The 21,024-nt window shown below is 39.5% G+C and overlaps 1 pseudogene; it reads right to left on the bottom strand.

Moving 5' to 3' along the window:
- Positions 1-89: 89 nt before the first annotated feature.
- On the bottom strand, positions 90-10,945 carry LOC119352262 (annotated as a pseudogene).
- Positions 10,946-21,024: the final 10,079 nt, after the last annotated feature.

The raw sequence follows: 21,024 nt of genomic DNA, 5'->3' as shown, positions 1-21,024 counted from the left end.
ATCAAACAAAGTACATAAGGACAACACATACAATCTCAATGTTCTCCATAGACATGCAATCCTCCGGGGACATGTATGTCTGACTTGAATCAATGCATCATGTCGATGAAATACAGTCGACTAAGGGTGAGGGTGACCAGCTCCCGGTCCTGCACGGCAAACTCCCTCGAGGCCATTTGCACCACGTCCATGTCACTAGGGTTGCTACCGCTACCACTACCTCCAGCAAGGCCGGTCAGACCAGCCGCGTCCATGATGTAGTAGTAGGACCAATAACTAGCTCCACCACCCATGTTGTCTAGTTGGTTGTTGTCAGAGGACTCATGGTGCATCTCTTCCACCGCCTCTTTAGGTTGCTCACCGGGAGGGTATGTTGTCCCGTGAACATGGACACGTTCATGCTTGCATTGGCTGCCTGCTGGATGTCTTGCTCACTAACCATCTATGTCGGCAACAGACCGTAGGACAGGTAGTGGTTCAGGTGTACATTGGGAGGGATGTAGTATGAGTACCCCTTGTTTTGCTCATCAGCGAAATTCAAATCCGGCGCCCAGTACTGCATGTTGGTCGGGTTTGGGTGGTAGTACATACCAGTCATGGCCGGATTGGGGTAGGTCTGGTGCGCTTGTGTGGTAGGGGCGATGACGGTAGCGTCTCTACGGGCCATCCCCATCTGCCCACCGTGCTCTTGGTCATGATACAATGGTCGGACACCGGAGGTGTCTCCGCTGGTGATCCAGTGTGCGGCTCTAGGCTATGGATGTACTCCGCGAGAAGGGAGAGCTGGCCAGGAGGTGGCTGCTTGTTGTTCCTCTTCTTGAGCTGGCGCTTTGTGTCCGGACTATGCTTGGTGGCATTATAGTGGTTCTTGATGGTGTTCTCCGACCGGCCAGAGAGTAGCCCGGCGATCAACGACTAGCAGTTCCCCTAGGTCTGATGCAACTCGATCAGATCCATGTCTTCCACGTCGGCCCTGATTTTCCTCTGCAAGGGAAGTATTCATGAGTTAATTAATTATGACATAACATTAAATTGAAGTACAATTGAACACAACACATCAAAATGAAAGTAGTATCTACTACCTTTACCCAGAAGCATTATATTTTTAGAAGTCAATAGAGAGTCACTTTTCTACCATGCATGGATATGTCGTGCATGCATCCACCATTCATCATTGCTTTCAGATTTATCTTACCTTTTTTTGTTGTTGGAAAAATTTGTGTTGTTTAAGAGTACCAAAATTTTATTAAAAATATGTATCTTGTTTCAAAGTGCATCATAATGTTTTCTCATGTACCAACAAATAACAATGCACTTGTTTCAGATCAGATTTGCTGGTATGTAATGGAACATTATGTTTCACTTTGAAACAGAAGAAAAACTAATGATACACTCTGAAACAAGATATATAAAATTCGCCAAGATCAGAAAACATAGTCAGAATCTCAAGTTATCTATGGAATCTCAAAGTATCTCTGGAATCTATTGGTTAGAGAACTTCCAGCTAAGCCTAATACTCTCACAAAACTGATCTATGCCACATATAAATTGATGAAATGGTGGAATGAGCCTGATAGAAAAATGGAAAGAAGAAAAGTTTGTATGTGAATAATTATTTGGAGAGGATCGACCGATACAAAAAAATGCATGGCTTATTTATTTTCAGTTATCTTATTAAAAATTACACATATTTCACGTGTGCTAAAATTTTGGGAATCAAAATTATGCAATTTGAGGTGTCCAAGATTTACAAAACTTTTTAAAAAATCCAGTTAGCAATATCGATTATATCACAAGTGCAAGTGTCATTTTTATTTGTAGGTTTTGTGCTCTTTTTGTTGGAACAACGAAAAATATTTACCTTTCTATTCATTAATAAGAGAAGTTTGTAAAATAAGAACCACAAAGACACCAAATTACTCTCCTACATTACACAACTCAAATTCTTAGGCCCCACAATAGCCCAAAGAGTCACCTTGTCTTGGATGAGGCAAACAATGACCGCCATCGGCATCACTTTATTACAAAATACACATGCGTTCCTTTCCTTTGAAATCTCGCATCGAACAAGGAGCAAATAATATAGAGATTTCCTCGGCTGCGAATTATTGAGGAGTATTTCTTTCCACCAAGACTTCATCATCTCAAAACAACGACAAAGCATCATACTAACATGAAGACCAAGATAAGAGATCATGTCGTTCCAAACTTGAGGCAAGAACCGATACTTGATAACGAGGTGAGGCACTAATTCTTGCACTTGGTTGCAAAGAGGGAACCAGTCGCAGTTCGGTCACTCTCGACGTTGCCACCTCTATCCTTCAATCCTATTTTTGATGGGTAACCAAGCAAAGATATTACATTTTAGGACGGCCAAACCTTCCAAGATATGTCATGCAAGTTGGATCAGATGAGGCCAATGAACTGAGCCTTGTAAGCCGACGAGCTAGTATAATTCCCGTCGTTGGTCAACTTTCTCATGGTTGTATCTTGGATATTTTGTTGGATGAAGACATGCATTGGCAAGTTTGTCTTACAGAATGATGAATTACTGGATGTGCTCTAGCTTGAGGCCTCCTTGACTACCACTATGTAGAATCCAAAACTTATCTCTTAAAACCATGTCCACAGTGCCACCTTTCTTGTTCATTTTTTAAATGGTGGTATATCTTTATGCATCACTCCCTCCAGCCATGTTGACTCCCAAAATTTGGCTTTAGTACTATTACCGGTCATACCTAAGTGGCCGCCACTAATAGATCACTTCATCATTGTTGCATGACATCCCCATACCGTACCCCACCCTCTGGTGGCCATCCTAGTCCAGCCATAACCATAGTATGTGAAGCACGATGGAAAACTTCCAAGATAAAGAATTTCTGGGCCAACAAACTCCTCCAGCTTGCAAACTTGCTCCCAGTTAATTTCACTTGCCTTCGGTCACTTTTTTCATCCTCACCCAAACATAGGCACACCACAAGCTATCAATCTTCTTAAAAACCTCCACAGGAGGTTAAACAGTGTAAGATGATGTATGGCCACAGCCGCGAGCACCACCTTGACCAAGAACATGCGGCCCACAGTATGAAAATGTTTCCCTCTCCAAGGTGCTAATTTCCCAGCGGCTTAATCTTCAAATTGTTGCAAGTGGGCTGTCCTTAATATTTTGACCACGAGGGATAGTGCAAGGTAACATATGGGGAAGGATAAGAAACATGCCGGGAAGGACTAGAGTATGTCATCAAGTTTTGTGTTATTGCACCAGATAGGTGAAACATGGATCTTTCTGCAATTTATAAGTAGGCTGATAGTATATCCAAAAGAGGCAACCGTGGTGGCGAGGAATTGGACTTCTTGCTTGATAGGGGCGCATAAAACAACCACATTGTCAAGGTAAAGGGAACCGCGAATGCTCGTGCGATGCCCACCAAGAGTATGAAGTTTTCCTTAGGTCATATACTTGCTAAATATATGGTGTAGCAGGTCAATGGTGAGCTCAAAGAGAAAAGGGGACAGTGGAACCCTAAAAATGCCACAACCATGCTTGATCTGGTCCTTGGTAATCCCATTGAGAAAAACTCGAGAAGAAGTCAAGGAGGGGAGGGTCGAGATCCATCCCCGGATGTGGCCTTTGAAGCCATGGTGACTAAACATTTCTGTAAAATGGCCCCACCTAAAGGAATCCAAGGACTTCTTTATGTTGATCTTGAAGAGGAGCATGTGTGTCTTGATGTGGTAAAATCTTCTAGCCACATTGGGCAGATAAATGAAGTTATCGTGGATGATTCTCCTCTTAATCAAAGCAATTTGTGCAATGGAAACAATATCATTCATGTGTAGAGCCAACCTCATGAAAAGAGTTTTGTCAATGAGCTCGGCCACAACATGTATAAGGCTAATAAGCCCAAAATACTCATTCGGTGAACAAAGGGATCAGGTCATGGGAACCAAGCAACAAATCTCAAGTATCGCAGGTATTAAAGAGGGGGATGCTAACACTCGCTACTTTCACCGGAGGATCAATGGGCAGAGGAGGAAAAATCTTATACATCATCTCAAACATGGAATTAACTGGCTGATGGATCATGAATGCATCATTAGGTGAACCAAGGGACCAGGCTATCCCCGTGACGTACTCACCCATTGGCGATGGCATCGCGTGGCCACCTTCGCCATCATGCTCCATCAAAGCATCTTCTATATTGTATTCATGCTCCAGGCAGTTCATCCAAAAATTTGAATTGATGAAGAGAGACGGGCAATATGTTTCAACACGTCCCTAGTGTCTAGGCTATTTTAGTCCTTAGGCATGGGATTGATGTAGGCCACCAAATCTTTATTAATACTGCGTTAGTAGACTTGAGACCTCTTGGATCAGATACCATATTGAACTCATGCTCCACTAGCACATCCAAAAAACTAAGCTGGTTGAGAGAGATGGGCAATATATTTCTACACTCCACAACCGTCGTCAAATTGTAGTCAAGCTTGAAAAGCATCCGGAGTGTGACGCTATGTCTGGCATCCTCTCCTAGAACAGAGCCACGAAGGCTTAAACTCTTCCTTGTTGACCTGTTCAACCTCACCAATGACTCCCATCCATTGGCAGAGAAGCCTCTACAGTAGTTGTGCGATGGGAATAACCCTGTTCTTGGCATGCAGGCATGGGCTATGCTGACTTGTCGAAGTCTATGACCTTTGCAAGTGTCTCCCTCCTTTTTGTGGGTGACCAGGGTGGAGTGGAGCTTGGGGCAGGGATAATGGGAGGCAACACCGACACAAAAAGTGGTGCACTAGGCGAGGGCCCTGCCGGGAGCGCAACTACCATGCAAAGCATCCATCTTTGTCGTCATTAGGTCGTTATCCAAGAGCACTAGGAATGCTACGAAGCGATGCATGAAAATGGGCATGCAGTTCTTCATCAGGCCCAAAGAGGAATTGGGGGGGTCGATGCATGGGTTTATGCGTGCACAACTCATCATAGGGCTCATGGTAGTGGGTAGGGGGGCTTGGTGCATGAGCTGGTAGTGTGCACATCTCCATTGGTGAAGCCTGCCGCACCTGAATACCGGAGTAGGGTGTGCCTTGGGCAGTCAGTCCGGTCTAGAGGGAGTGGAGCGGAGCTCAATTTTGTTGCAACCCACACATATCTCAAATGCTAACCCAGGAGCAGGAAAATCTACTCATATTCACCTGATTCAGGAAAACCATAATAAATAAAAGCAGCAATTTCACAAATAAACAACATCAAATTTTTGGAACATGTGTATCCCATTATCAACATGTGACTTACTTTTTCTATATGGTTGAACTAATAAAATTACCACATCTCAAATGCAATTTGTGTGTTGGAATGACTCTTACTTTAGGGAATACCCTATTGAGGCAAGTCGCAAATATGTAGCAGCAATAATTTAAAAAATAACCAAGAAAAAAACAATCGGTAATCTTATCTCTATCTAGGGAACGTTCCTGGGGACGAAATCCCAGCAAATGCCCCACAGACTACAGGATCAAGATCTGATGATGGCAGTTTTTTTGATAAAAATTGAACTAAAATAAACAAAATGCCATGATTTTGTTGTTGTCGAAAATACCATCCCCAAACACTAAAACTGCTAGCAGCGCTGTTTGCAAATGCCATCCTAGATAGCGAATGGTCGCTGGCTATTGTGGTCCAAATTTGGTAATGCTTGGGCGATCACTTAGTGGCTAAGAATTAGAAAGTTAGGACACACCATGTCAATTAGCAAATTTTGATATTTGTAAGTGCAAGTGCAATTGTTTTATTTGTAGATGGAACACATAATTCCTATACACATTTCAAATGCTAATGTGTGGGCAGGAACATTGGTCCCTATTAATTTCCCAAAATTACTTTTAGTGGTCTAAATGAAGAAAGTAATTGCCACATCTACTGATTAGACTAAAGACATGCAATACTACTAACTATTTTTCCGGGAATTAATACCTACTTCCAAATGGTGACCAAACTATAGGTGCAAATTATTGGCCGCGTAATCATATGATTCAACTAAATAAAGTATCACATCTCAAATGCTAATTTGTGGGCAGGAACATCGACTCTTACTATAGGGATACCAAATTGTCGTAAATCACAAATAGGTAGAAGTAATAATTTGACAAATAATCAAGATAATTTTTAGGTGATCACTTGGTGGCCAAGAATATCTTCTCTACTACTTAAAAAGAATCTAAGGTTCCCATTTCACCCTCTCCTTTGTCCAACCTCTCTCTTTCTCTATAGTTCCCCCTTATGTTCTCCTGTTTGATTTTTTCCTCGTATCTCTGATTTTTTTCTCAGATAATAATATTTTTGGTAAGTCAATAAATTCTTACCAAATAAGTGATTCACAATAAGATGACATTTTGAATCCCATCTCTGATCTTTCTCCTAAATAATATTTCCTTTCGTAATTCTATAAATTCTTACCAAATAAGTGCTTAAGAATAAGATGATAGGTAAATCATGACAATTGCATACAATAACTTCCTAAGATTATAGCGCACCAATGTAATAATAGACGCGCAATCACGGGCTAATATAGGAGAATGTTTATACTCCCTTTGCAATGCACGGACAATTGTCTAGTTTAATAAAAATGAGACACCAAGTCAATTACTCCCTCCATTCAAAAATATAAGATGTTCTAACTATTTTTCCGAATTGTATGTATATACATTTGTTTTAGCGTGTTTGTTCACTTACTTCAGTCCTTGTAGTCCATATTCAAATATCTAAAACATATTATATTTGTGAACAAAGGGAGTAGTAAATTTTGATATTTGTACGTGCAAGTGAGATTTTATTTATTTACGGATTGAACACAAAATCCATGTACACGTTGCAAATGCTAATGTGTGGGCAGGAACATCAGTCCTTATTAATTTAGAAAATTACTTCCCTACTAAATTTTTTCTTCAAAAAATTACTTGGGTGATCATTTACTGGCCTAAATGAAGAAATTAATTGCCACATTTACTGATTAGACTAAAGACATGAAAGACTACTAACTATTTATCCGGGAGTTAATAGCCACTTTCGAATGGTGACGAATCATATTAACGCAATGAAGAATTTGTTTGCGTAAGCACACTCGATCATAGATCATCAAAATTCCCCAGATCAAGCTGATAGAAGGGACCACTACTAGGAAAAAGGCTACTAGCACCGCGGGTAAAATGGCTACTAGCAGCGCGGGTACCCACACTACTAGTATCGCGCTACAACTAATAGTTAGTAGTAGCGTGGGAGAAACCCGCGCTACTGCTAACTTTGTTAGTAGTAGCGTGTGCCACCCACGCTACTTCTATTATAGACTCGCGCTACTACTAATGAAGTAGTAGTAGCGTGCCTACAATACCAGCGCTACTAGTATCCTAAATACTAGTATGGCAGCTTTTTCCCAACGCTACTAGTAGCAAATTAGGAATTAAAAAATAAAAATAGATGCAGTATTCATGAATGGAGATCAGAGACATGTCCAGTGCAAAATAAATTTCACAGAACCATCTTAACACTTGCATTTTTCATGGATGCAACATTCAACATCTCAACTCGAAGAGATCACGAGGACACACACAACCATCATCAAAAGGTTGGTACCTTCCCTAGCGTTTCACCACCAACCTAACGAGACCACTTCTCTAGATGTATGTACAAAGTGTCGAGGTCCTCCACCTTGAGGAACTCCGGATGGTGGCGTCGTCCTCCACCTCGGTGACCTACGGATGGTGGCATCAAGGTTCTCCACCCCAGGGACCTCCTGTGTCGCAACCACCTGGACGATAATCTGTATGACGCGGTCGCGGGGCTTCATGGTGAAGTCTTCCTCCGATTAGTTGAAGAGCACGACTCCCATTGGGCCGCAATAGTCCTCGTCGATCACCCTGCACCCAGTCGAGAAAGTGAAAACTTGTTAGTTCGCGCCCTCGTGCAGATCCAGTAGGGTATTCTCTTCAATTATCTGTCTCTTTTAGTCTATTATGAATCTTCAAACCAGAAAACACCTACTAAATGCATACCCTAGCTGTACGTGTTCGTGCTATCTTCTTGTTTTGGTGCATTCAAGAAATACTAGTGTATTTGAGCTATATATGCTTGAAATATTTGACAGTTAACATCTCTTCAAAATTTATCATTTCATGGATAGGGAAATCGCCAACAAAGGACATCAGAAAATTGATTCCCACTGCTCTTCAAAACAGCGCCAGGGTCGACGTTGACTCTCCAGAGAGCACCATTTTAAATCGAGCGGAAAAATGTACAGAGGGAGTGATCTAAACGCTCTTATATTAGTTTACGGAGGGAGTACTATATAAGGATGCCCATCATCTTGTGGAAAAATGTACTAGCTACCAATAATGAACTATTCACGTTGAACAATTTAAATTTGAACAATTGTGAATAATGATTCAACTTACACATCCTATAAACAAAATGGTCAACTCCATGATGTATCCTTCAACTACCTAAATTTTAACATGGAAACCTTCCATAATATATAGACGGGAAAGAGATAGAAAAATGGATCATGCTTGAGATAGAGATTCTTACTGCAAATCTTAACAGAAGACATGACTTGCCAACACCTGAGTCTCCAATAAGCAATAGCTTGAAGAGGTAATCACTACATGGTCAAATAAGAGAATGTTAATCTCCAGCAAACATGGTGCGCATAGAATAAAACAAGTATTGGTGACATTTTCAAGATGATAAAAAAGGGCAGTGCGCTGCACGTAGCTCCTACTTGCGCAGGGTTCGCGGAAGGGTCCGGCCACTTCCAAAGATGGTAATAAGATACAATAACTATGTACAGGCTTGGAAGATTGAAAATAAATTAAAAGAGAAATGTATTCAAGATAATAACACACAGCAATTAGATGGAATAATATTGTCAGGCTTATACAAGTAAGCAGCGATAGATGAAGGGACATTTTGTTGTTTAATACTCAGCCAAAATGCCAGTTTTGCTAAGCTAATAGATCCCTATGTACTAGTGTGTGATTACTGTGATAGAATGTAAAAATAGTTCCCCTTGCAGTATTAAGATATAATGATATTGTAACATTGAATGAGTGGAGTGCAACCACAGTTACAGCGGTAACTGAACAAACAGTTATATCAGCCCATGACTGTCACAGTTATACAACATGAAGAGATAGAGCATTTGGCCGTGCTTGTAAAGGATGTTAAGCAGACTTGTGCACTCTACCCACATCTGCAGTGTGGAGACGGATTGGATCATGGATGCAAAGTGACTGCAAAACTAGAGATGGTGCAAAGTGACATTAGCATACATAATTCACCAAAACCGACCTATTTTCTTTCCTCTGTCTTGTTCTTTTATTGCCATTAGATAGTAGTAGTAGGAATCTAAAATCCACAATAAACAACACTGGAAACACTAATCATAACGACCGGGTGAAAAAAGAGTACATCCACCGAGCGGCATGGAGCGAGATAGGTGCACACAGCAAACGATTTCGCATCAGATTTCACCTAATTTAAACACAAACTCTGCTGGAGACGTTGCATTCCCCTCACGGACACGATCCAGACCAAGAAAAAAGGGCACGATTATGCTGGGATCGAGAGAGTCAACCCCCGCGTGCGCCAGATCCAGCGAGATCTCAGCCTAAAAGCCCCAGCCCCAATCGGAACTGCTGGGGGCGAAGTAGAGGAGGGAGGGAGGGAGGGACTTACTACTCGGGGTTCATGTCAGGATCTGGGCGCTCCCGTGGTGTCCAATCTCTCTCGCAGGTAGGAGGACGGGGATCGGCTTGTCGGCGGGGATCGAGATAGAGTCCTGGGCGGGCAGAGGTAGACGGCCTCACGACTTCCCCGAGTTCTTGGCGTCTCGCTCTTCTCATGAATCAATCAACAATGCGCTGGGAGAGGACCTGGCTCTAGCAGGCCAGCCCGATTTTAGACCAGGCTCCTCGGAACTGGCTGGCGTGGGTGGTGGAGGTGGCGAGGAGATCGTGGGGAGAGGAGCCGGGGTGGGGTGGATCGAGGAACATGTGAGTTTGTGAGAGAGTATTTTTTAGGGATGAGATAGAGAGTGGTGGGGTGGACACGCTTAGTAGTAGTGTGGGGGGTCTTACCTGCGCTACTACTACCTACTTAGTAGTAGCGCCGGTTTTATACCCCTAGCTACTACTATGGCCTATCCCAGGGGCATTGTTGGAGACCACTTAGTAGCAGCGCGGGTTTATACCCCTCGCTACTACTATCAACTTAGTAATAGCACGGTTTTTATACTCCTCGCTACTACTAATTAGCAGTAGCGCCCACTTTTAAACCGCACTACTGATAAACTTCTGTGTATAAGGTTTTCCCTAATAATGGACTAGAGAGTTAAGAAATTTTGATCTCGCACGATCACCTCAATGTTGGGGTCAAGTTTGTTGATCCATCTCTCCCAGCACTGCTTCCCGCTCTGGTAGGGGAGGTACATCGCGACCTTCGTCCACCTCCCGATGTCGAACTCCTGCACCTTCACCCTGAGCAGCTTGCCATAAAATCACAAATAAAACTGACGAAGCTAGAGCCAATGAAGGACAAATAAAAAGGTTTGCAATTAGGATTGGATTTTCTACATACATGTCTGTCTATCCATGACCCGTTGAACCATGTGAGCCGCTGGGCGCTGGATCTGGCACGCGGCGGCCCCCGAGCAGGCGCCACGATTGTCGTACGGGTGTTGCTGCTCCTGTAGCCGGGGAATCTAGTGGGATCCAACTCGCTGATGCCACCAGAAGCTCTTGATTTGGCGCCTGGGACAACGACCGCCCCGGCTAGAGCACCATCATCATTACGGACGAAGTGATGTGCAACACGGCCATGCCTAGAGGTCGTGTAGTGGTTCCCGGGCACCGAGGCCGCCACATCCTAGTCGAAATAGGCACTCCCTTCAGCCATCACTGCGGCCTCCGAGGTTGGATCGGAGCAATGGCAACAGGAACACCTGCGGTAGAGATGGGGCAAGAAAAGCAAGAAGAAGGGGAGTACTCTCTTGCTCTTCGATGGGAGAAATACCTGTGTCAGAGACGGGGCGATGGGTCTGCGCCTTATATAGAAGGGGGTGGCGCCCCATGCCCCCATCGGCCCGTCCAGTCTCCCGCCCCCATCTCCACATGACACATCCAGGAGGCGTCCCACATGGCAATAACATTCCGACTACAGGTTTTCAAGTTCACTGTAGATCCTCTGCACTGGGTGTACATAGTCTGTGGAGAGGTTTGTGTGGTCCAGGGTGGGTTAGACATGTCATCACAGATATGCCGAAGCGCAGCACCAGTGTCTGCATGGAGGTATGCGTGCAAATTGAGGGGAAACCGAACGCTTGTTGGTGTGCTTCGTGATCATTTACAGCTAAGTACAGGGTGTGTTTGGATATAGCATGACAGATGTTTCCTAAAATCTTAAAAGTGGATGCGCAGTATAAGAAATATATCAACTTGTGACCTTCTCTTAGTGACCCCAGCTAAATTGGTCGTAAACCTACGGTTCGCTTGGAAGGGCTCAAACCCTGAAATTACCTTACACCAAATGGTCATAAAGCAGACAAGAGTGGTCGACGACCTTATTTCTACCTGATTATGACCAATATAAATGCTCATTTGGTCGTGAACGTGGATGCATTGGTACTTAGTCGCTCCAGGTGGGCTTGGGCCTCGGTGGAACGAGGCCACCTCCTTTCTTTTCTTTTAAAATTTATGTGTGCCATGTAGGTCGCGGCCCATCCAGGAAGAAATGTGGGATGCCCTCATATTTCTCAAAAAAAATCGACCCAATGAAATAATGGGAAAATAACAAGGTTTTCCTTATTACCATTTGGTAAGGATGGTCAGTTATGTGGAAAAAAACAAGTTTTCATTATTGTCTAAAAACAAGTTTTTCCTTATAAAAAATCTCTAAACCAATTAAATAATATAAAATTATAAGAATAGGGAAATAATGAACTCCTTCGTGAATCTTCCTGTATGGTTTAGCAATTAGAAAAGTAAATGTGTAATTCAAATTCTTTTAATGTTAATACCTATTTTAAAAAATGTAACCATGTGTTTAAAAAACTAAATGTGTGTATTTAAAAAGTTTCATGCATATAAAAAATATAATCATAAATAAGATTAGATATGTATAAAAAAGTTTCATGTGTATGAAAAAATAGTCATCAATACGTATATATGGAAATTTTACAATATATATAGGGACTACTTTATCATCATAAATACATTCATATATTATATATAATATATTCCAAAGTAAGTTACATGGAAAAATTACAAGTTGGTTCATGGTTTATATTATATTTATGAAATACGTATATATTTGTACATAAAAAAGCATACTCAAAATATAATGCATACTACCTAAAAAGTAGTGTGTATATATACTATCTAAACAATTTTATATACTATATACTATGCGTACATGCTCTTCAATTTGATGGATACTACATACAACATACAAAACTCAAGTGGTGAGAACTACCACCGGTGGTAGATAAAATTTGTATATGGGAAAATCTATCCTACCACCGAGTAGTAGTTACCCCACATATCTCATATACTATCATATGGTATTATATATATACTACTTTATCATTCTAAATATGTTCATATATTATATATAACATATTCCAAAGTGCGTTACATGAAAAAATTGCGATCGGCCCATAATTCTTATTATATTTGTGAAATACGTATATATTTGTACGTAAAAAAGGGCAATCCAAAATACGATGCATACTACCTAAAAAGTAGTGATCCAAATATGTATATATATATATATACTACCTAAACATTCTTATATACTACATACTACGTGTACATACTTTCTGATTTAATAGATACTACATACAACGTGCAAAACTGAAGTGGTGGTAACTACCACCGGTGGTAGATAAAATTTGTCACAACGGCTCTACATATATATATATAGATAGAGAGAGAGAGAGAGTAGCACTATTCTGATCTTGGGATTAGAATAGTTATTTGGATCACAGCGGCTCTATATATAGGGCCCGATGAAATATTCCCGAACTCTCGAGATGCAAAAAAGTAAAACCTGGCTTGCCCATCAAATCCCTCCGACCGGCCCATTCCCCAGGCCACGACTTTCCCGCCGCCCTCCCCAACCTCCTGCAGCACCTCTGCCCGATCACCTACCGCCGCTGGCCACCTAGCTCCAGCGCACCTCCTGCCACCGGCCCCTGGTCCACAACGCGCCACCCACCACCGCCACCCCCCGGGCCAACGCGCCTCCTGCTGCCTTCCCCTACCCTAACGACCCCTCTTGTTGTCGGCCTCCCCGACCCCAGCGCCCCACCCTCTACTGGTCACCGGAGCCCCGACACTCACCTCCGCGTGCTGCCGGCCATCGGAGCCACCGGCGGTGGCCACGCCCTCGCGCCACCTTATCCCGTCGGCGCAACCCTGCGAGCTCCTGCCTTCAGCCGTTGTCGGATCCTGGCTACGCGATTGGATCTCAGTGCCTCATGCCTCCAGGAGCATGGATCCCTTTCCACTCGCGTGGTCCAGATAGAGGAAAGGGATTCCCATGCACCCCAACGTGAGCCGCACCATTCCTCGACGCCCACGCGGCTCATGCTCGGCACCCCTATCTCCACTTCCTTCCCCTGCTCATCGTCACATGCGCCCGGCCGCCCCCTCGGTAGTCCCACTCCAGTGCGTCCTCCAGCAGCCACAACATCATTCAGCTCCATGTGCGGTCCTGCAGGTCCGCCATCTTCCCATATGTGTGGCTGCAACAAGCTGCAGCGAGCACCGCTCCTCTGCTCTCTCTCCTGAACTGCAGATGCATCAGTGTTTGGACAATGGAGGAATTTTTTCTGGGAGGCATTCCATGGAGAGAGAGACGCTGCAACCATTTCTTCTTGTGGATAATTGTACGTTGTCTCCTTTCTGTTCTTGTAGCACAACCACGAAGCTGAAGAAAAGTTCAAAAAGTTGAGATTTCACGGACAGTAACTTATCACTTCTCGTAGTGTGCTGGCGCAAAATGCATGTGTGCATTGTTCTTCTCATTCTCAAAAAAATGAGTGCATTTATGTAGATTTAACAAGATACTAATGCAAATATAGTGTTACTATGCAAACCTATTATGGCATACATGTTTTGTTGATGTCAATTTCCCCTGGAATTTTTTTTGCAACTTTTGTTGCAGAAGGTCAAAATCACCGGTGAATAAAAGCTCAAATTAAGAAAAGAGCAAGAAGTCTCAATTGTTAAAAAATTATTCAAACAAAGTTTATAAGAAACGGGTTTTACTTTTTTTGGCAATTTTTTTAGAGAAGATTGAATTTAAAAAATGGAGCAATTCAAAAAAGTTTATAAAAATGATTTTCCTCATTTTCAAAAAAAGAACCCTAGAAGTTCAGAAACAAAAAATGGGGTAGTTCGTTGTTCATTAAAATAAATATAGGTTTTTTCCTTTTACTAAACAATAAAACCAAGAAATTAAAATTAAAAAATACAGAGTTGTTAAAAAATGACAAAACAAAAACAAATTTCACCCATTTTTTTAAAAAAACTAGAAGTTCAAATTTTAAAGTAACGAACTCGTCTGATGTTAATTACAAAACTCGAATTTCTCTAGTTACTAAAGAATAAACCAGGAAGATCAACTAAAATAACAAAGTAGTTTAATGTTTTTATACCAAGAAGGAAAAAGAGTCACCTAGAAAATGTTAACTCTTGAAGTTCACATTTAATAAATTGATAAGTTCAAAGAAAATATTATGGGTGTACAAAAAGATCGCATAAAAACAGTTTTATCCATTTCTTGCAAAAAATGGAAGTTCAAATTTATATAGCAAAGCGGTTCAATGTGTATTTACAAAACTAGGATTTTCGTCATTACTAATAGAAAATAAAGAAAAATAGATTTCCCAGTTTCTAAAAGAAACTTAGAGGTTCAAATTTGAAAACTCGGATTTTCCGGTTACTAAAGAATAAGACCAATAAGTTATATTCGAAATAAATAATAATTTCTATTAAAATAAACCTAGAAGTTCAAATTTTAAAATGGAGCGGCTCGATGTCTATGAAAAGTAGGATTTTTTCCATTACTAAAAGAAATAAAACCAGGATGTCCAAATTAAAAAGATAGAGAAGTTCGATGATTATAGAAAACACAAATTTCCCTCGTTATTAAAGAATGGAAAATAAGAAGTTCAAAAATTAAATAACAAGAAATTCAACTTTTAAAAATAGAGCTCTTCAAAATTTCATAAAAAGGATCAAGGAAAAAACAACAAGTCCATATTAAAAAGATGGAGAAGTTCAATGATTATAGAAAACTCGGATTTCCCTCGTTATTAAAAAATGGAAAACAAGAAGTTCAAAAATTAAATAATAGGAAGTTCAACTTTTAAAATCTAGAGAGCTTCAAAATTTCAAAAAAAGAATAAGAAAAAAAACCAAGAAGTCCATATTAAAAAGATGGAGAAGTTCGATGATTATAGAAAACTCTGATTTTCCTCGTTATTAAAGAATGGACACAAAAAGTTTGAAAATAAATAACAAGAAGTTCAACGTTTAAAAATAGAGCTTCAAAATTTCATAAAAAAGGATTAAGAAATAAACCAGGAAGTCCATATTAAAAAGACGGAGACGTTCCATGATTATAGAAAACTCATATTTTCCTCGTTATTAAAGAATAGAAACAAGAAGTTCAAAAATAAAATAACAAGAAGTTCACTTTTAAAATAGAGCGCTTCAAAATTCATAAAAAATGATTAAGAAAATTAGATTAAAAATTCATAAAAAAAACTAAGATGTTTTCATGTAACCAAGAGAAGTTTAGATTGATAACTACCAGAAGTTCACGTACTACACGGTGTGCATTTTGTATAAAAAAGGAATAAAAAAGCAAAGGCTAAATTTTTTGTTGTTATAAGTTCAAGTCCTCCATTGGAGAAAGTTAAAAAAATTGTGAGAGAGGTTTGTACAAAAGGAATATAATTTGTGTAACACTAATGAATGGATGAGAAATTACAAACGAAAATACTTCACAGAAGTTCAACGTGAAAACAGCAGGAAGTTCAACTACTACAGTGAATGAATTTCAGATGAAAAATTTTTAAAATCATCGCGAGTATGAAAAAACGATCAACACGGGAAAGTTGTGTGTTTACAGCAGCTTTCCACCGGTATATCACTTGCTCAATTCCGGTTAGTGTTCCGTTGAGTGGATGGAGAGCTACGGGCAAAAAAGCACGTGAAAAACAGAGTGAAGTTCAAGTAGACATGCCGAGAAGTTCAAGTTCTTCACGCGGTGCATTTTCAAAGAATCTATTTCGTGATCAAGGAAAAATAAATGATCCCGCCATTTTCAAAATTACTTGAAAATGGCTAGGAATCAGATAAAACTATCATCATAAAAAAGTTTCGCATTTTCCGTAGCTTTACAAAGGTATATTATTTTCCCCATTCCGATAAAGTTTGTAGAAATTACGGCAGAAATATGTTTTTAGCCATTTTCAAAATTGACTTAAAACAGTAAAGAATAGTTATTCTCCACCCACCTCTATATATAGGGATTGACTATTCGTCACCCTCGGTTAGAAATAATTATTCTTCACCCAGCTCTATTTTAACATCCATGCACCGTAATTTTACTTTCCGTAAATTTTGTCTTATTTTAGACATAAAAAGAGAACATAAGAAAATCTATAATCATCATAATTTTTTTATGTTATGTAAAATGACAACTGTAAAAACATAGTGTAAAATGTACATAAAATACGATTTTTGACCTATATTTTTCTGTTATGCCAAATTTTATGTAGTAAATCAATATGAATGTAACTATTTGTATTTCAAATATAATTGATTTGTAAAATGATCGTAAGATTACCTCGGGTGAAGAATAACTTATTCTGCACCCTGTGTGATGAATAGTAACACACACACACACACACACACACTATATATATATATATAATTGACCCCCTCTATTTTTCACGATGATTATATATATAGCACAACACTATTTTAATCCCGGGATAGAATAGTTATTTGGATCACAGCGTCCTATATAGAGCCGCGGTGGTGATCCCGAACTCCCGGATCTGATCGATAGAGTGGCAAAAAAATGATCTCCCCACGATCCCCATACCTGCCCGATCCCCACCTTCCTCGACCCCCACGATCCCCATCCCCGCCCAATCCCCGCCCCCCTCCACAACCGCCACCGGCCCCTCGTGCCGGCGCACCTCCCGCTGCCGGCAAACCCGGCCCCGACAGCGCCCCCCACCACAGCGCGCCGCCCGCCGCCGGCCACTCGGGCCCGTCAGTGTGCTAGGCCGTTGCCGCCCCTAGCACGGTGGTGCCCCTCCCTCTCCCAGATCCTCCTGCTTTGGCGTGTGCCGCCGCCAACCACTAGGTTCCAACCACTGAATTTTGAATCTTGCCTCCTTTAGGTCAAATTAAGAAAAGCATCTCAAACAATTTCATATAAACAAGGGATTTTCTCTGTTAAAAAACCTAAAATTTCCATTTTAAAATACAGAACGGGTCGATGCTTATTAGGAAACAAGGAATTTTTTCCATTACTAAAAGAAATAAAACCAAGAGTCCAAATTATATTAATAAAAACATTGATTTTTTTCTCATTATTAAAGAATGAAAACAAAGAAGTCCAACAATAAAACAACAAGAAGTTCAAATTTTAAAAATAGACAAGTTCAAATATAAAACTGTGATTTTTCCCCTTTACTAAAAATAAACCAAGAAGTTCAAATATATAAAGCAGATCGGTTCAAAAATTATACAAAAAATGCTATTTTCCCCATTTCTAGAAGAAAACTTGAGGTTCATATTTAAATTACGGAGAAGTCCAATGTTTCTTAAAAACCTAAGAAGGTAAAGTCGAAAAAAATACAGTATTTCCAAAAGTTTGTAAAAATATTTTGTCCCTTGTTTCTATAAAAATCTAGAAGTTCAAATTTAAATAACGGAGCGTTTCGATGTTTATTAAAAAACCAGAAAGTCCAAATTGCAAAAATAGAGAAGTTCAACATTTAAAACAAAATAAGAAGTTTGGTTTCATATTTAACTTCATTCACATAAAAATACAGGAAGTTCAGTTACCAAACTTTGTTTAGTACATAATTATACAATATAAAAAAGGAAAGGTAAAAACATACAGAAGTTCAATTACCAAACTTCATGAAAAAAATACAAAATTTCGATTAACAAACTGTTTGTGTTCTGGAACTTGAAAGGAAACTAATCGAAAAAGTTAACATAACAAAACCAAAAGAAGTCGGGACCTTAAACCAATAAAATGCCATGACAAAATAATTCATTCCATGTGGGTTTCGTAGAAAATTTTGTATTTTCTGGTTGCATGAAGGATAAAATGTTCCAGTATCACAATCGGCTTATAAACCATATTTTTCTCTAAGAATAAATCTAAGAAGTTCAAATTAAAATATCAAATAAATCTAACAAGTTTGAATTAAATTAACATACAAATTCAAAAAGTCTATAAAAAGAACGAATTTTCCGCATGCCCAAAAAAATCTAGAAGTTCAAATTAAAATAACGGAGAGGTTCAATGTTTACTAAAAACTTGGATTTTTAACCGCTACTATAGAATAATAAATAATGAAGTTCAAATAGATTTCCCATTTGAAGAAAAGAACTTCAAATTCAAATAACGAAGAGGTTCGACGCTTATTCCAAATTTAGGATTTTCCTCATTACTAAAGACCAGACGAACTAGTTCAATTTAGAAAAATAGAGCAGCTAAAAATTTGTAGAGAAAAAAGATTTTCCCTCTTTCTACATAAAAACCTAGATGTTCAAATTTAGGCTAAAAGTTTCGTTGCTATAAGTTCAAGTGCTCAGCCGGAGAAAGTTCAAAAATTATTGTGAGAGAGGTTGAACAAAAATACATGATAGAAGTTCAAGGTGAAATCAGCGGGAAGTTCAACTACTGCAAGGAATGCATTTCAAATGAGAATAAAATTATAGAAAATTAAAAGTTTAAAAGGTTTGTTGAAAGAAGTTCAAGTGCTCTGTCCGGGGAAGTTCAAAAATTCTTACGAGAGAGGTTCATCTTGTATTTCCATGTTCGATTTTTTCTGTATAAAAATCGAATACAATTCTTTACTCAAAAATATAAAAAGTTGAAGTTAAAATTGAAACAACAGAGAAGTTCTTAGTTTATTAAAACCTAGGATTTACCCGTACAAAAAATAAAAAACACAATGCCATTTTTTGCACTTTTAAAAACAACCTCATAAACGAAAAAATGGTTGCTAAAAGTTCAAGTGCTTGACGAGGAAAAGTTCGAAAAATTCTTGTGAGAGAGGTTCACCGTGTATTTACATGTCCAAAATACATAAATATATGTTGTTTTTTGTGTTTTAAAATAACTCTCTCAAAGCAGAGAGAAGTTCAACGTGATAACAACAGGAAGTTCACGTACTACATGGTGTGTGTTTCATATAAGAAAAATACAATAAAGTGAAATAGAGTGAAGTTCAACTACTTCATGCAATGCAAAAAACAGCACGTCAAAAACAAAGTGAAGTTCAAACAGACATGCCTCAGAAGTTCTACTACTTCACGCAGTGCATTTCCGATCGCGATGAACGCAGAAATCATGATCTCTCCATTTTCTAATTTACCTCAAAACGGCAGGAATATTATTTGTGTAAATTCAAGTCCTCGGTCAGAGAAAGTTAAAAAAATATTGTGAGAGAGGTTTGTACAAAAGAAATATCATTTGTGTAACATTGACGAATGGATGAGAAAATTACAAACGAAAATATGTCATAGAAGTTCAACGTGAAAACAGGAGGAAGTTCAACTACTACAAAAAATGAATTTGAAATGAAAAACTTTTAAAATCGTTGCAAGTATGAAAAAACGATTAATACGGGAAAGTTGTGTGTTTACAGCAGCTTTCCATCGGTATATCACCCGCTCAATTCCCGTGAGTGGATGGAGAGCTACGAGCAGTGGATGAAGATCTACTAGCAAAAAATCACGTGAAAAATAGAGTGAAGTTCAGGAACACGCACCGAGAAGTTCAGGTTCTTCACGCGGTGCATTTTCGAAGAATCTGTTTCGCGATAGAGGCAGAACGAATGATCCTGCCGTTTTCGAAATTACTTGAAAACGGCTAGGAATCAGAGAAAACCATCAACATGCAAAATTTCCGCATTTTCCGTAGCTTTTCAATGGTATATTATTTGCCCAATTTCGATAAAGTTTGTAGAAATTACGGCAAAAATATGTTTTTTGCCATTTTTGAAACAGACTTAAAACCGTAAAGAATTGGGAGAAATAATACATACCAAAAAGTTTCGCATTTGTTCAAGCTTTCCAATGCCATATCATTTGCTGCATTCGGACACACGGTTAAAAAATTAGCTCGAAAATATGAACTCGGTAGGACTTGGACTATTTTCTAAATTACTCTTAAACCATTCAAAAATGGAAAAAAAACTTTCAAGATGAAAAAGTAGCGCATTTTCATAAGCTTTCCAACTCCATATCATATGCCTCCATTGGATTAGCTGTTCAGAAATGACATCGAAAAAACTAACTCAGCTGTTCGGTTTACGAAATTATACGTTTTTTCAAATTACTCTTTAACCATAGGGAATTAGAGAAACTTTCAACATGTGGAAGGAGCAGTTTTGCAGCAGCTTTCCAACACCATATTATATGCCTCATTCCGATAAACGGTTTAGAAATGAGATCGAAAATACGATTCACGTTTTTTGTGTGAAGAAAAAACGGTTTTCAAAACTGCTCTTAAACTGCTTATATTTTGCCAAAAATTTAACTCGGGTCATGATACTGATGTTCATAGCTTTCCAACGGTATATCGCAAGCCCCGTTTGGGCAATGTTGGCGGAAGTTCAACCTAGTTCACAGGGAAGTTCAACGTACTACTAGCGAGGCAGGTCAGGTTGTGATCAGAATATTATTCTGATCCCGTGATCAGAATAG

The sequence above is a fragment of the Triticum dicoccoides genome, chromosome 1A (assembly GCF_002162155.2).
Source record: "Triticum dicoccoides isolate Atlit2015 ecotype Zavitan chromosome 1A, WEW_v2.0, whole genome shotgun sequence".
Classification (NCBI taxonomy): Eukaryota; Viridiplantae; Streptophyta; class Magnoliopsida; order Poales; family Poaceae; genus Triticum; species Triticum dicoccoides.
Note: the sequence above shows the minus strand (reverse complement) of the source record. Positions and strands in the feature narration are given on the sequence as shown.